Source organism: Leopardus geoffroyi, chromosome C1 (assembly GCF_018350155.1).
Source record: "Leopardus geoffroyi isolate Oge1 chromosome C1, O.geoffroyi_Oge1_pat1.0, whole genome shotgun sequence".
NCBI lineage: Eukaryota > Metazoa > Chordata > Mammalia > Carnivora > Felidae > Leopardus > Leopardus geoffroyi.
Genome location: NC_059328.1, coordinates 162090928 through 162107853, shown reverse-complemented (window position 1 = coordinate 162107853; position 16926 = coordinate 162090928). Strand labels below are relative to the sequence as shown.

Sequence of the window (16926 nt, the reverse complement as noted above, 5' to 3'; positions counted from 1 at the left end):
AAAGTTGTCCTGTGCATATATTTTATATGCAGAAAATTTTGGGTGAAAAATAAAAGCTCCTCTCAAACAAAAGAATGCCTATGCTCAAGTGTAATAAAAGATAAATTATTAAGCAAGAAGTGTACATTATTAACACAAGGCAATTAGATGTATTCACCGAAGAAAAAGTTCGAGTACCACAAGTAGTTCAACTTAAAATAACTCTCGGAATCCACATGGCAATTTCAACTTAAAATGGACATCCTGAGGTTTTTCTGCTCCACTAATCTAATTTAAATTTTTAAAACACAGTAAAAATCTCCAAGGAAATATGAAATAGGATAAAAAATTATAACAGAGTTAAATTTAGCTGTTTAAAAAAAATCAGTATATAATTATTAATCCGTGACATTTAGAGCTTAAAATTTCACAATTCTTTATTGCACTTCTATAATTTGATGGCTAGTCAATTTATGGTGTGTACAGAATGTATTATAATATGCCAGAATAGTACATTTAAGTTTTAAGTAAGTATCCAATCTACTCACTCATATTCTCTAGCAAAGTGTTAAAGTGTTCACTGAATTTTTTATTTTAATTAAGTTTACTTATTTATTTTGAGAGAGAGCACGAGCGAGGAAGTGGCAGAGAGAGGGGGGGGTGGGGAGAGAGAATCCCAAGCAGACTCCGTGCTATCAGCACAGAGCCCAACGCGGGGCTCAAACTCACAACGGTGAGATCATGACCTGAATTAACATCAAGAGCCGATGCTCAACCGACTGAGCCACCCAGGCACCCCTAAATATTCACTGAATTTCTAAGAAAAATAAGCAATAATTTTAATGGCAATTTATATTCCTATATCTTAAGGATATTTCAGGGAAATAAACATTAAATTTTGTTTGACAGCTGAAAACTAGTAAAGTGATATACCAAGGCTATTCAATAAAGTTTGGGTGAAAGTATATAAATGCAATGATGCATCAGTGGTCCTGACTTTCACATCCTTACTCAAAATAGTAAGCTTTTCTTCAATAGTAGAGTTTGAAAATTAAATTCAAAATATCGCTTATTTGAAAGGGAGACACTTTTGCATGGCTGGTAGGAATGCAAACTGGTGCAGCCACTCTGGAAAATAGTATGGAGATTCCTCAAAAAGTTAAAAACAGAACTACCCTATGATCCAGCAATCGCACTACTAGGTATTTATCCAAAGGATACAAAAATTCTGATTTGAAGGGACACATGCACCCCAATGTTTATAGCAGCGCTATCAGCAATAGCCAAATTATGGAAAGAGTCCAAGTGTTCACTGACTAATGAAGGGATAAACAAGATGTGGTATATATATACAATGGAATATTACTCAGTGATCAAAAAGAATGAAATAACGTGGCTAGAACGTGGATAAAGTACATTATGCTAAGCAAAATAAGTCAGTCAGAGAAAAACAAACGTATGATTTCACTTATGTGGAATTTAAGAAACAAAACAGATGAACATAGAGGAAGGGAAGGAAAAATAAAATAAGATAAAAAGAGAGAGGGAAGCAAACCATAAGAGACCCTTAAATACAGAGAACAAGCTGAAGGTTGCTGGAGGATGCTGGGTGAGGGGATGGGCTAAATGGGTGATGGGCATTAAGAAGGGTACTTGCTGGAATGAGCCAGGGGTATTGTATGTAAGTGATGAATCACTGAATTCTACTCCTGAAACCAATACTATGCTATATGTTAACTTGAATTTAAATTAAAAAAACAAAAACAAAATCACTCATTTGATTCTATACTTCCACTTCCTGTAATACAGCCTAAGAAAATAATTCTAAAAATAGAAAAAGCTCCATGCTCAAAGATTTGACGCAGCATTATGCATAACTGAAACTTTTAAAATAACTAAAATGTCCAATGATATTTGAGGATGTAATCTTGAGTATATCAGCTGTATGGAATTGTATGTAGGCCTTTTTGCATGTCAGAGTCACATAACTGGGACATACTCTGACCCAGTGTGAAGATCACTGTACCTGGATCATTTCTTCAGGGATGCCTAAAAATGTACAGTATATCTTTTCTATTTTGAGGTAGCAAAAAGTGGTATTTTGATACCTATAACCACTTCTCTCTCCTGTAACTTAATTCTCACGTTAGTTCTGAAAGTATGATCAAATAAGTCTACATATTTAAAAGAATGCCTGGAAATTTTGCCAAATGTCAACATATTACAAAGTCAATTGTGTGGCTGACCAGAGAAAAGGGCATACAGCAAACAAACAGACAGAAAATTCCCTGTTCTCAAATTGTTTATGCTCTTGTGAAGCTAGCACGCTAGAAAAAAATTTGAAAACGTCATTGAAGCCTACTTTAAAATATAGTATAAATCAAGTGCATAAACCCTGAGGGGTTTTAGCATAAAAGGGGCTAAACCAAGTCAGGTGGTGCTAATCAAGGTCAGCACACCGGAGCCAGGAACGGGTCAGGACCCACACAGAGCCTGCTGCAGTGTTTCTGCAAAGTTTTAAGGGGCATGAACAATGTACAGTCACTGATCCAGTTGGTGGCATATTTGCTCCCTTCATAATCTGCTTCCTATATAAGCTGTTACTGAGGAAAACAAATGCAGACACATCGAGTCTGTGAACAGATGGTGCTTCTGTATGATGAAGAAAAAATGAGGGTGAGAGGGACAGCAAGTTTAGAAAAGATGGCTCTCTCCCCTGCACCCCCCACCATTGTCTGCTGGTTTCCTCCGGGCCCTCCTCCTGCTAGCCCCAGCTCTCTCTTCAGCTCCTCCCACCTTTGTTAGGATGAAAGAGGTTACAGGTTAGAGAGACAGAAGATGATGCTTAATCCTAAATCCCCTTTGTGCATTTTAGTTGAGCCCTTGTCTTCCAAAGTAAAATAAAAAGGCTAAGGCAGCTGTAAAATGGCAGCGAGGCCGTGCACAAAGAGCACGGGGCATATGGTGACCTTCCTTTTTCCGAGACGGGTTGAGCCTCCGTTGTCATGCTAGGGGGTTGTTCTTAAATGTCATTTGGAGGCTATTGTTTGTCTGAGGCCCAGAAGAATGTGACCGTCTTGCTGAGCTGGAGGGAAAAAGAATCCAAAAAGGGTTTATGGAAATGCCTGGAAATTTTGCCAAAATGTCAGTGTACTAATTGTCTGCCGTATTACATCTAAGGCAGCTCCATCTCTGTGTATGGGTTTGAAAGTGTATGTGTACTTTGTTATTGTCCTTTGGTTCTTTTTGCCTTGTTTTGGATCAAGATTCTATAGTATTACAGCAAAGGTGGTGTGGTGTGTGTTACAACGAAGTGTTACACTATAGTGACAGTGACCACCGTAATCAGATTTTCCAGAGTAGTTCTTATTTCTATGTGTCTATTTAGTACTCTCCTACTTGTCAGATCACGTTTGTCCATGTGTTTAATTCCAAAAATAAATTACTATTGGTCCCCTGTTTATTATGAAAACATGTACACGATAGGCATGAATAAATACTGAAGGAAGGAAGGAAGGAAGGAAGGAAGGAAGGAAGGAAGGAAGGAAAGAAGATAATGAATAAATGAATGAAAGTGCTATACTAGGAGGTGTCCAGAAACTTAGACTTCAGTTCTTTTTTTTTTTTTTAAGTTTATTGATTTATTTTGAGAGAGAGAGAGAGAGAGCCAGGGAGGGACAGAGAGAGAGGGTGAGAAAGAGAATCCCAAGCAGGCCTGGGGCTGTCAGCACAGAGTCCAATGTGGGTCTCAAACCAATGAGCCGTGAGATCATGACCTGAGCCAAGATAAAGAGCTGGACGATCGTGACCTGAGCTGAGATCAAGAGTTGGGCACTTAACTGACTGAGCCACCCAGGTGCCCCACTTAGACTTCAGTTCTAACTTCACCACTATTTGTGTGGCACTTGACCAGGAAAAGTAACCTCCTAGGTCTTTGGTTTCTTCATCTAGCAAAAGTCCAGACACATCTCATTTATTTCTGAGATCCATCCAGACCCCAAGAACCTATATTCTAATAAAAGATGGCTTCATCCTTCATTTTTAAGCCCTTTTTTCTTGGTTCCTGGTCTGATGACTTAATTGCGACTAATCAGATTTACTGGTCTTCGACCAAACATGGGCAATGACATTTAAGTTTCTCTATCCTAAGGTAGGTGGAGAGCCCAGGACTGGTAGTCACTAAAAGAACAACCTATCACGGGGGGAATATACACAGAAACAAGATCATTTAGGCCTACTGTATTTCTTTAAGGAGAAAATGAGTATAAGCTTTAGGGCAGAGGGGATATCAAAGTGTAGAGGCAAAAATTAAAGGAAACCTAGTCAAGAATTTTAATAGATGATTTAAGAATAATATACTAAGTGAACTGAAAGACGTAAAAGTGAAATATGAGCAATTTGGGGCTTGTGTGGGGTTGTTCCATAATGAAGACAAGACATCTGAACATACAGCCAAAGAAAGAATGCCTTGGACTTAGCTGCACGCACTCAAAATGTGGTCCAAGGTATAAGAGAAGACATGAGGGGTATTTTTGAAAATCATTTTTATTCTGATATTTAATGTTGCTACAAAGAATGTTGTAATCTAATGCAGTAGCTAAGTGAAAGCTGATAAAAATATAAGAAATGCATCCCTTCAGAGCCCAGGGTCTCTAAGGGGCCCTCCAAGCTGGAGTAAGGTGAGAAATCCTAAGCAAAAGAGCTAGCAACTTCTCCTTCAACACCCCTACCCCTCAGCAGGCTGGAGGAGGAGGGGGAGGGGGAGGGGGAAAAGTGGGGAAGAACTCCGTGTCTGTGCATGTTTGGGGGTTCATCTCCCAGGGAGACCCCACAGTACTACCATACATACTGCAGAACACCACCACTGAACAAGCAGCGTGTGCTGTTCGCTACATTAGCAATAGAATTAATGTTTTAGTTAACTGATTCCATTTTTACCCGATGCTTTTTACTGATCGAACAGGGAGATAAAGGGATCTGTTTTTAGAACTGATAATTTTTTAAAAGAAAGAGAATGAGCGGCTGAGTGCCAGTGTCACAGAACTACCCAATCAGTGGGAGATGGCAGAGGTACAGGAGACACTGAAGCCACTTCAGAGAAAGAAAGGAGTACAGGGAATCATGGTGGTGAGGACAGGCCTTCCCATCAAGAGCACCATGGACAATCCCACCACCGCACAGTATGCCAACTTCATGCACAACCTCACCTAAATGCCCGGAGCACCATGCATGAAATTGACCCCCAGAATGACCTCAACTTCCTTTGAACTTGCCCCAAGAAAAATGAAATTATGGTTATACCAGATTAAGACGATTTCCTGAGTGTGATTCAGAATCCAACTGAATCCACGCTCTTGGCTTCCTGCATCATTCCTTAATTGAATAGCCTCCAAGAATTATAATATTAATCACGTCAACAAACTCACAGGTGAAAATCACCTTTAGAGCCTACTTCGACAAATCCAGTGACCAAAGTCATCAAAGTCATCCCTCTGCTGGCCAATCACCCTGAGTTCTTGGGAGGGCCTTCTTTCTTCGCCTCCAGATCCTGAAGCAAGAGCTCTGAGCAGCCCACACCGTGCTTCCTTCTGTTCAATTTGTCACCCTTGGAAAAGGCTGTTTTTCTTTAACTAAAAATAACTGAAATGCTAAAAAGGAGAGAAAGAATGATAAAGAAAGAAAAGAAGAAAGGAAAATGGGGAGGAAAGAAGAGGTGAGGGAGGAAAGGAAGAAAATGTGCAGCAACCCTTCTGTACCCAAAGTCAAAGATCTTGCTGCTGTCCAAGTCCAGGCTCAGAGTGTCGTTTCTTGCTAAAATCCTAGCCTTTGGTCCTGGCCAGGAATGTAAACTGCTGGTCAACAGGATAAAACTCTGAACTTGTCTCCAGTATCTACTGAAGTTCCCAGCAGCATCCAGAGACAAAAAACAAAACAACTGAAGTTTTTGCATGGCCCTGAAGCAAGGAGAAGAAACTGTCAGCTGCTCTCCACTCCCTACTGCCTGTGTCCTGTGAGCCCCCTCCTTGCTTAGGAACACTCAATTGAGAGTGACAATTTTTTTTCTAAACATAGGCTATCCACATTAGATTTTGCACAATTTTACTAGCTTTGCCATCGATCAAAGTACCAATTCCGTCTAAAATAATAATAATAATGATAATAATAATAATAATAATAATAATAATAATAATATCTATCATATATTGAGCACTTATCATGTGCTAGGTTGTGTTCCAAGCACTTTTCATGTATTAACTTATTTAATCCTCACAGGAACCCCACTGGGAAGTTACCAAATACTGGTCCCATTTGCAGATGAAGAAATTGAGGCAGATGAGGTAAAGATGTTTACTGAGGTCATGTGACCAGGATCAACTACAGGCATTCTGGCTGCAGTGTCCATTTTCCTAATCCTGATACTGTGTGATATTAAAAGCTTTTTTGTGGGAATTAAGCCTCCTTATTTTCACTTAACTTCCTCCTTGTTAAACCATACGTAATGCTTTAGCTTTCGTTTCTTCAATGAAATCTGGAATCAGAATCAGGTAAAAAATACATATATAATATAGATCTATACATATATGTATGTATATGTATATTGAAACAGAGTAGTTCAAAGAGATTCAAGTCTGAGAAAGCTTTGGAAGCATACTTGTTCATTTTAGAAGATTTTCAGCAAAAATGCCAGTGCTTTTAATCTCTGCTCCCATATGTTTAAAATAAAAAGCTTTCATTAGAGCAAGTCATTGAACTAAGATGTAATTTTAAAAAGAAAGAAAGAAAAGAAAGGGAAAGGAAAGGAAAGAAGAAAAAGAAAGAAAGAAAGAAAGAAAGAAAGAAAGAAAGAAAGAAAGAAAGAAAGAAAAAAATGAAAAGAAAGGGAAAGGAAAGAAGAAAAAAGAAAGAAGCAAAAGAAGGAAGGAAGGAAGGAAAGAGTCCGGAAAATGACCCAGAGTCACTGTCTTCCAAGAAAATGATAAATAGGACCACAGATATAAACAGTTTTAAAAATCTAAAAAAAAAAAAAGTGTTTGGGTTTAGTTTGGATATTTTTTACATGTACCTCTAATCAACAAGGATGGCCACTGTTACCATTTTGGAGCACTTCCTCCAATAAGCATTAATATTTCTAACCACAATCAATGCTTACATCATTTAACTCTTATATGGGGGTTTGGGGGGAATTTTTGTGCCTTAGAAAGGGCCCACATAGCCTTGGGGAAAGAAATGGTATTAATGTGTTAAAAGAAAGTACTCGTGGCACCAAAAAACCCACAAAAAAGTTCCATGAAGAGGTTAGTTCTGCTTTAAATAAAAGTCTATGTTTAATACTGTTGAGCGTTTACTACTTCTCATCCACAGAATGGACTCTTGCAGCATCAGAACAACTTGCCAGGTGAATAGCTAGATTCTAGTTATTAAAACAAAGATCCAGGGCTGGCTCAGTTGGTAGAGCATGCAGGGTCATGAGTTCAAGTCTCATATGGAGCATGGAGTCTACTAAAAAACAACAATGACACAGATCCAATCAAATAAGAGTTTTGAGATTATGAAAATGAATAAAAGAAATTAATGACTGGAAATGTCTACGTTTTCAACTTTAACACAATTTTTTACCCTGTTGTCAAAGACATAGTTTCATTTGACCATTTCCTTTCTTGAGTTCCTTGGATAGGTTTGGTACAATACAACCACTACTAGAACACAGCTCAATGACCTTTAAAACATTAAGATGCGGGGCGCCTGGGTGGCTCAGTCAGTTGGGCAGCCGACTTTGGCTCAGGTCATGATCTTGCGGTCTGTGAGTTCGAGCCCCGTGTCGGGCTCTGTGCTGACAGCTCAGAGCCTGAAGCCTGTTTCAGATTCTGTGTCTCCCTCTCTCTGACCCTCCCCCGTTCATGCTCTGTCTCTGTCTCAAAAATAAATAAATGTTAAAAAAAAATTAAAAAAAAATAAAATAAAACATTAAGATGCTTGCTGAATTGGAAAAAAAATAAAGAGAGGCCAGATTTTGAACTGTAGTCCAAAATCTCCCTGTGGAATGTCTAATGCATGAGGAGTTTATAGAAAAGATTGATAATTGTGTTCAAGGGCATCCACATTTTCTTATCTGTCCCCCAACACAGACTGTGTGATACTTGTCAGTTGTGACCTTATGTAGCTCAGGTAAACGTATGTAACTTATAGTGGAGTTGTAATTTTGTGGGCAGTATGGTGTGACCCAGTGGTTCTTAACCCTAGCTGCTTAGTAGAATCACTGGGTGAGTTTCTTGAAAACGCTAATGCCCTGGCCCTAGCCCAGACCAATTTCTTGAGTATCTCTAGGTGTAGAATAGGGGCACTGGTGTATTTTTAACTCCCAGAGAATAGTATTATGCAGCAAGGCTTGAAGCATACTGGTACAGAGAAACCACACAGGCTTTGGAGTCAGCTAACACTGAGCTCAGAGACCGGCATTGTCCCTGATTGATTGTGCAAATTTGAATCTTGTTTCATTGTCTGGAAAAGGGAGATGATAATCCCTACTTCCATAAAGCCACTGTAACTATTAGATGAGAAAGTATGTGGAACATGCTTGGTAAACAGTAAATACCTATTAGTGCCAAGTTCCTTTCCTATGTATCTTCAATTTTTTAAAAAAATTATTTAAATTTTTAAAATTTATTTTAAAATTATTTATTTCAGCAATCTCTACACTCAATGTGGGGCTCAAACTCACGACCCAAAGATCAAGTTGCATGCTCTTCTTTCTGGGCCAGCCAGGTACCCCTATCTTCGATTGTTTTATTACTCTAAAATGTAATTTTGCTAAATTATTTCCAGAAAGTAGCTCAAATATCCAATGTCTTTTCATTCTGTCTCAAGGAATTGCCTTTGCGAAGCTATGGAGTCCCTGGCTAGGGAGCTTGTCTGCTGGGACTGTGCAAGAACAAGCCAAGTGTGAATGCCACGTTTTGAGCAACAAGTCCATATCCATTGCCTCGACATCGGAGGAACAGAAAGGTCTTCCTGTTATCTGTATCTGATCAGATCTAACATGTAGATTCTTCTCCCTTTAGGAAATGACTCAAAGCAGTCTAGAGTGTGCCTGCAAATGCTCCCTGTTCAATGACTTGCTGAATAATAAGGGTTCTGGTATCCCTTCCCAGTGATACCCTACGAACGTGGGCTGCAAGGGGAATCTAACCCTATGAACTTTCTTTTTTTTTAATTTTTTTTTTCAACGTTTTTTATTTATTTTTTTGGGACAGAGAGAGACAGAGCATGAACGGGGGAGGGGCAGAGAGAGAGGGAGACACAGAATCGGAAACAGGCTCCAGGCTCTGAGCCATCAGCCCAGAGCCTGACGCGGGGCTCGAACTCCCGGACCGCGAGATCGTGACCTGGCTGAAGTCGGACGCTTAACCGACTGCGCCACCCAGGTGCCCCTAACTTTCTTTAAAATAAGATAGACAAGGTGGCATTAAGACCACAAGAGATCTCATCTTAATGACCTTGAGATGCCCCATGAGCTAGCTTTGTGACGAGGCACAGAGGAAGTAGATATTGTTGGATACATCAGAGGTCGTCATTACATGTGGACCTTGCAAGGACAGCAGCTGTGCTTTCCTGACAGTCTGACCCCAGCATGGGGTGGGCGGGGGAGAAGTAGCTAGCCTTTTTCCCCGGCAGTGCCCTTTTCCCATCTCCAATTCAAGCCTTAGACAGTTGAGACTTCCCACCCCACTCAACATTCTGGAAAGGACCAGGAATTTTGTTGACTTCTGTGTTCACTTCAGAAAGAGAGAATTATTTATATTTTTGTTATCATATTTCAATGACCTAAGTTAAACCCTATCCTCTCTTCCTTAGTATTATTTCGCCAGGAAGCAATATATGCATTTTGGGGTTCAAGTTTGGATTCTCACCAGTCAGAAAAAGCTCATAATGTATTCGTTGAGTCAAAGACCGGAAACTTTAGTACCAACAGCCATGGCAACTGCATCAAAAGAAGGCCACTGGAATCTATCTACTTCAAATACGTCCACATTTCTTGTCACATCTGCGGTGCATTGCAGGGCTGAAATCTGTAGCTTTTCAACATAATATGTGTCTAGATCAAACAATATTAAATAATCATTAAAATCTGCTTTGTCCTTCTTGAAGAGCTGCTCATAGCTTCCCATTGTGCTATGTGTATTAAGAGAACGCTGGATGTTACATAAAATGTGAATTGCAACTGTCTTGTGTGGTAGACAGTTTACTAAAGTATTATCCAGAACACATGCTATCTGATTTACTAACTTATTATCCATTAAAAAAATCCTTGGGTAAATAAATGTGTAACTAAAAGAATTGTTACTCTGTATAATCAGATGAATGGATACAAACAGGGAAGATTGCTGTCATTATGCTGTATATTGTGCTAAACAGATGCACATGATTTTTTTCAGATAGTGTGCTATATCAAACGGCTTCCCTCCGTCTAGGCTTTGCTTTTATCAATAAGATGTTTCGTATTTCAAATCAATCGTTGCTCTCTGAGAAGTCCATTCCTGTCCCCATCTCCTTCTCCCACCCTGCTGCCTTTCCACCGTGCATCAGATTGTTCAGTCACTGGGGTTGGCACAGAAGAGAAATGGCTAGAAACACTGGGTCTCTAATGTGTTGTTAGCACTGAGTCTGCCCTTACCCCAAGGAGTATATCACACCACAGGACATGTCGGAAACTCAAGTCACAGTGAGTGGAAACAGATTCTTTGGAAGTTTGTTAGTTGCCCCACACAACTGTTCCAATAGTTAACAGGCTAAACCACATTAACATCATTTGTGTTTTGGATTCTTTAGTAGGTCACAATGGTGGAGCTGTACTGATCTACCTATTTTTCATTCATTCTCCCACTGGCACACCTATTTCAGGGAACTGGTAAGATTTCTTTTTTTTACATTAAAGTTTATTTTTGAGAGAGAGAGGATGCATGCACACGGAGAGGGGCAGAGGGAGAGGGAGAGGGAGAGGGAGGGGGGGGAGAGAGAGAGAGAGAGAGAGAGAGAGAGAGAGAGAGAGAGAGAGAAAATCCCAAGCAGGCTCTGTGCTGTCAGAGCAGAGCCCAATGCAGGGCTCGAACTCACAAACCGTGAGATTATGTGTGACCTGAGCCAAAATCAAGTCAGACACTTAACCAACTGAGCCACCCAGGCACCCTGGGAATTGGTAAGATATTTAAAAGCAGGCAGTAGTCATGGGTATAGACAATGGTCTTTCCCTTTCATTCATCCCCTCATCCCATCCCATCCACCCATCCATCCACATAAGAAAACTCCGTGGATACCTAAAGCATCAGGTAGGATGCTAGGAATGAAAGGCCCTCAGAGACTTGCTAACAAGGCCCCAATTATAATATGGAATAATAAATGAGATGCTCATGCATGAGATGCCATTGGAGCACAGAGGATGGGCACCTGACCCAACTACTGCACTCATCGCTGTTGGCACCAGGGAAGCAGGTGACCATTAAACTGAAAGAGTGGGGATACCAGGATAAATTTCAGAGTTTGGATTTGGCAAAGTGGGTAAAATGTGGACGAATTTATTAAGATAAACAAATAAAGAGGATATGGTATCTGCCTAGTCCTTGGCCATTTGCCCTACCAAACACTCTTATTTTAAAGCAGTTTTATTCTGATATAATTCACTTACCATTCAATTCATCCATTTAAAGTGTTCACTTCAGGGGCGCCCGGGTGGCTCAGCTGACTGAGTGTCCAACTCTTGGTTTCAGCTCAGGTCATGACCCCAGGGTCATGAGACTGAGCCCCACATCGGGCTCTGAGCTTGGCCTGATGAGAAAGAGTCTCTTTCTCTCCCTCTCTCTGCCCTTCCCCTGCTCATGGTCTCTTTCTCAAAATAACAATAAACATTCAAAAAAGAAAAAGAAGAATTAAAAAAATAAAGCATGGGGGCGCCTGGGTGGCTCAGTCGATTAAGCGTCCGACTTCAGCTCAGGTCACAATCTTGCGGTCCGCGAGTTCGAGCCCCGCGTCGGGCTCTGGGCTGATGGCTCAGAGCCTGGATCCTGCTTCCGATTCTGTGTTTCCCTCTCTCTCTGCCCCTCCCCCGTTCATGCTGTGTCTCTCTCTGTTTCAAAAATAAATAAACGTTAAAAAAATAAATAAATAAATAAATAAATAAATAAATAAATAAAGCATAGACTTCAATGTCTTTTCCTATATCCATGGAATTTTGCAACCATTACCACAATCAATTTTAGAACATTTTCATCACCCCAACACCACACCCCTTAGCTGTCATCCTCTAATTCCATGCCCTTACCACCCAGCCTTAGGCAGCTACTAATGTCCTGTTTCTATAGATTTGCCTATTCTGGACATTTCACATAAATGAAATCACCCAATATGAAATCCTCTACAACTTTCTCATTTAGCATAGAACATTTGGGTTGTGCAAACACATTTGAGGGAAGGCAGCCCAGGGGTCCCACCCTTGGCCACAGCCGACTGGATTGGATCTGATCCAATGACAGGCAATCCATATGCTGGTCAACAACTAGGAAGGTGGTCTGGCAAGAAAAGATGTGCCCGAGAGTCATATTCTCTCAAGTCTGAACTGCAAAAATACTGAGAGAATGATTCAGTGGGATTCAGTGGTAGCATTCAGTGGGAGCTAAAGCTGGCAGAATGCACAGAGACCCCATGAGCTGGAGTTGGGCTTTGAAGGGTCAAGGCAAGCCAGGGTTATGCAGGAGACACTGTGGGAAACATGAGGAAGAGGGAAGTTAATAGAGGTTATGAGGTTAAAAAAAAAAAAAAAAAAGACACACAGCCTGTAGGGTGGACCAGCCACACAGTTGCAAGTACAAAGTAGGGCAGAGTGTGGAGGACAGGTGAGTGAGGTTAGCAATGGTAAGCAGACAGAAAGCATGCTGGGTCCTGTTAACGTTAATGTTCTAAGAGCTGCTCTGGGGTCCCACTTTTCCTGATCGACTATGGTTTCTTTTCCCTTGAGGCCTGGCTTTGTTTTTTGTTTTTCCAGCCTTAACAGGTTTTCTCACATGTGTATCCTTACAACAAAACCACTGTTACTTGAAATGATTAAAATGAGCTTAAAATGAAAAGCAACTAAGCAGGATGAGGGAATAACAAATTCAATCCAGGACATGCTATGTATGAGGTGTGGGGTTCCAAGCTGAGTAGGTGTTGATATAAATGCACCTGCAGGAAGGAGATCGGGGCTGTGAAAGGGATTTGTGAGTTATTGGTGCAGACAGAACCCTCAGATACAGTAAGATGAGGGTGAACACAGAAAGAGAAGCCTACAAAGGGGAATAAGAAGGGACAGCCACAGAGATGGGCAAAGAACCAGGAGAAGTGATTGGGGACCAAAGCCATAACTCTGGTGTCACCGTGTTCCAGCACAAGTACCAGCAACCTCTATAGGGTGACTACTTCACTTATTTCCTCCACATGCTTAGGAAAGCAAACTGATTCCTCACTCTCAACTCTGATTTCCAATTAACTCAATGAACATTTACTGAGAACTGACTTATGTAAAGCACTATACTGCAGGAAATATCTACATGGCAGGGCTGGCGGGACATGATTAAGTCCCCAGGCTCAAGGGAAAAGGCAGAAAGACCTAGTGCTTATTGTGAGCTCACCGTGGGTAGTGAGGCACCATGCTCAACCCTTGTTTATCTTGTTTAAACCTCTCGACAACCAATGAAGAAACTGAATAATCACGAGCCAAAAACAGACAAAACATGGCTTTTAATCCAAGCAGCACCAGTTAGTGATGGTGAAACCTTGCTCTAAGACTCCATTGCAGAACAGGGTAAAGTACATGCCTCTGGGTCTGTTATGAGTATTACATGAGTGCCATAGATTGAATGTCTGTGTCCCGCGAGCCCCGCCCCCCCGCCCCCGGCCACCAAATTCACATGTTAAAACCTACCCCCACCCCAGTGTGATGGTTTTTGGAGGTGGGGCCTTTGGGAGGTGATTGGGAGCCTCCATGAAATGGATTGTGTCTTTATAAAAGAAACCCCAGAGGGCTCCCTCACCCCTTCTACCATGTGAGGACACAGAGAGAAGGTGGCCATCTATGAACAGGAAATAAGGTCTCACCAGAACTGAAATCTGCTAATACCTTGCTCTCAGACTTCCCAGCCTCCAGAGCTGTGAGAAACAAATGTCTGCTGTCTATAAAGCACTTAGTCTCTGGTATTTGTGACCCGAATGGATTAAGACAATGAGATAATATGTGTGTGCAAATCCTCACACCTAGAAGGTACTGAATACAGGGGAGCCGTTCCTGTCATTGTCACCATGTCCACTTGCTTGGGAGAGGAAGACCTACTTTTAGTCCCAGGTGTTTAGAATGAATACCTGTCCACTACCGCCCATTACAGGCTATGAGGATGAGGGATGGACCTGCCAAGAATCCCACGATTCAAGGCAAAACACAGGCGGGGGGGGGGGGGGGGGGGGGTCAGAAAAACTTGGTTCTGGCCCTGCCACTCTTCTGCACTCTGTACAGGTCACCTGTCCTCGGCTTCTCCACCACCTCCCCGACTTCATCTGCTTGTTTTACAGCTCGACTGACACTGTGCATGAAAACATTTTGTTGACTTTAAAAATGCTATGCAAAGGTTACTGGGAGCGACCAGTCAAGTCAGGCTTGGTGAAGGACTTTTGGACATCCGAGATCCCTTTTTCAGGCAAGCGCACACTTGGGAAGGGTCCACTGTGAGCACTTATCAGTCCCCCACCTTACTCAGGCAGTGACCTTGAAGTAGGGAACACCTAAGTTTTAAGGCTCCAGTATAGGCAGAGGAAGAGGCTCCAGGAGACACGAGGATGCCAGGAAGAGAGGCGTGAGGGGGAAAGAGACACACAACCACAACCACATCACTAATTTCCCTGCAGGTCTCTCTGAAGGAGCCCAGATGCCATGGCCCCACAAATCCTCTTTTGGGCCACCTGGGGTGTTGGTGCCATCTGTGGCTACATTGATCTGACTGAAACCCTCATAATTAGCCATAAACTAGTAAAACAGAAAGCTAGGGGAAAGACCACATCAGTGGAAGTTGCCTTTGGAGATGAATTCAGACCACCCAGAAAGGCACTTACTTCTGTGAAGCTTAACAAATCCTAGTGCACAACATTATCAATAACAAATAGATGTAAACTCCAAATCAGACCCTCTAATTCTGAAACCAACAACTGAAACAGACAGCAGACATGACAGACAGTTATGAGCACGTGCTGCACAACAGACACCATTGGCTTAAAAACAGATTTTACTACTCTGAGGTGCAGAGAACTGTCATCAGAAGGATTCTCCAGATTCTGTTGTGATTCGCTATTATTTGGTGAACTGCAGTTAGGGCAGCTCCCTGAGCAAGGAAAAGAGTGTTAGGATGTAGCCCCTGCTCTCATGAAGCTTACTTCCTAGTTAGGGATTCATAGGAAACCAGAGCAACAAGGCAGGATATAATGAGTGCTCAATTGTGTGACCCCAACCGTAACAGTTTGGCATTTGGCAGGTATCAGTGAAAGCTGGAAATATCAGAAAAATTTCCAGAGAGGTGCCAGAATTTGGGCCAGAGCTCAGAAGGGAAGACTTTTCACTTAATGGGAATAAGCACCTGGCACACAGAAGGTGCTTAACCAGTATTTGCTGGATTTGTTCAACGCTGTTGAACAAGCACATGCAGACGGGCATGAGCAAGGTGGATGTCCAGTAATGTCATACTGCAAAACTTCATTTCCCTTCTTCCTTCTGATGCACCTGGATCAATATCCCCCAGGAAAGGTATTCAAGGTCATATGATACCATTTCCACTCCCAAGTAAAGGAGAGGCAAGGGTTTGGGGAATGAGCAGAAAGGTCCTTTTAGCACAGAGGACCCAAACATTCCAATCACTGCCTCTTACAGCTCCTTAGAAATAAACCTTCAGGTGTACGCTTTCCAACTTGAACCACTTCATTAATGTCGGTCCCTAACTCCCACGGGCAGGTGCTCTGGTTCATGCTGTTGTTCAGAGAAGCCTATAAATCCTTGCACTCCCTGGAATCCCTGTTAAAATTCTGGATAAATGTCCTGGAAAATTAAAATCCACTCATAACATGAATGAAAACAAAACAAGACCCTTGCAGTCTTATACAGGTGAAACAAAAAGAATGATGCATACAGCAATTCCACAGGTTCAACAACGTGGACAGATAAAGACACAGAAGTAGCGATAGGACTGGCATGGTTCAGAAGCCAAATACAAAGAAAGAGGAATATTGCCTTTTCTTGTCATATGATTTTTTCTGTTTGTAGACAAAAGTCTACAACTTGCTTTCAGCAAAAATGTGCGATCCATTTCCATGTTCAGAAGCACAAGTTTTAGGAACTCTGAATGCATTGGAATATCTGGCATTCCCCTTCCAGCAGAGAGCCACAAAGATTTGTAGAACTGGAGGAACTGTCACTCTACAGAAGAGAAAACTGAGGACCAGAGAGGCTAGGTGACTTGTCAAAAATCATAGCAATAGAGGCGGCCGGGTGGCGCAGTTGGTTAAACGTCTGACTTCGGCTCAGGTCATGATCTCACAGCCTGTGAGTTCGAGCCCCATGTTGGGCTCTGTGCTGACAGCTCAGAGCCTGGAGCCTGCTTCAGATTCTGTGTGTGTGTGTGTGTGTGTGTGTGTCTCTGCCCCTCCCCTGCTCGTGCTCTCTCTCCCTCAAAAATAAACAAAAAATTCTAATTAAAAAAAAATTATAGCAACAGTTAGACTCAGCCAATCTGCAGAATGTACATGTTTTTTCACCCCTAGAATTTTGCTTCTAATCTATACTCAGCATTTCTCAAAGTGTGCTCCACAGAACACAAGTGCCTAGACTATAGGCACTCTCTGGAGAGGAAAAGATATTTCATGGTCAGATGAATCATGGAAAGG

General features: G+C 41.7%; 1 pseudogene; it reads left to right on the top strand.

Annotated features, from left to right (window-relative positions):
- The first annotated feature begins 5040 nt into the window (after nucleotides 1–5040).
- LOC123596910 lies at nucleotides 5041–5357 on the top strand (annotated as a pseudogene).
- The last annotated feature ends 11569 nt before the right edge of the window (nucleotides 5358–16926 follow it).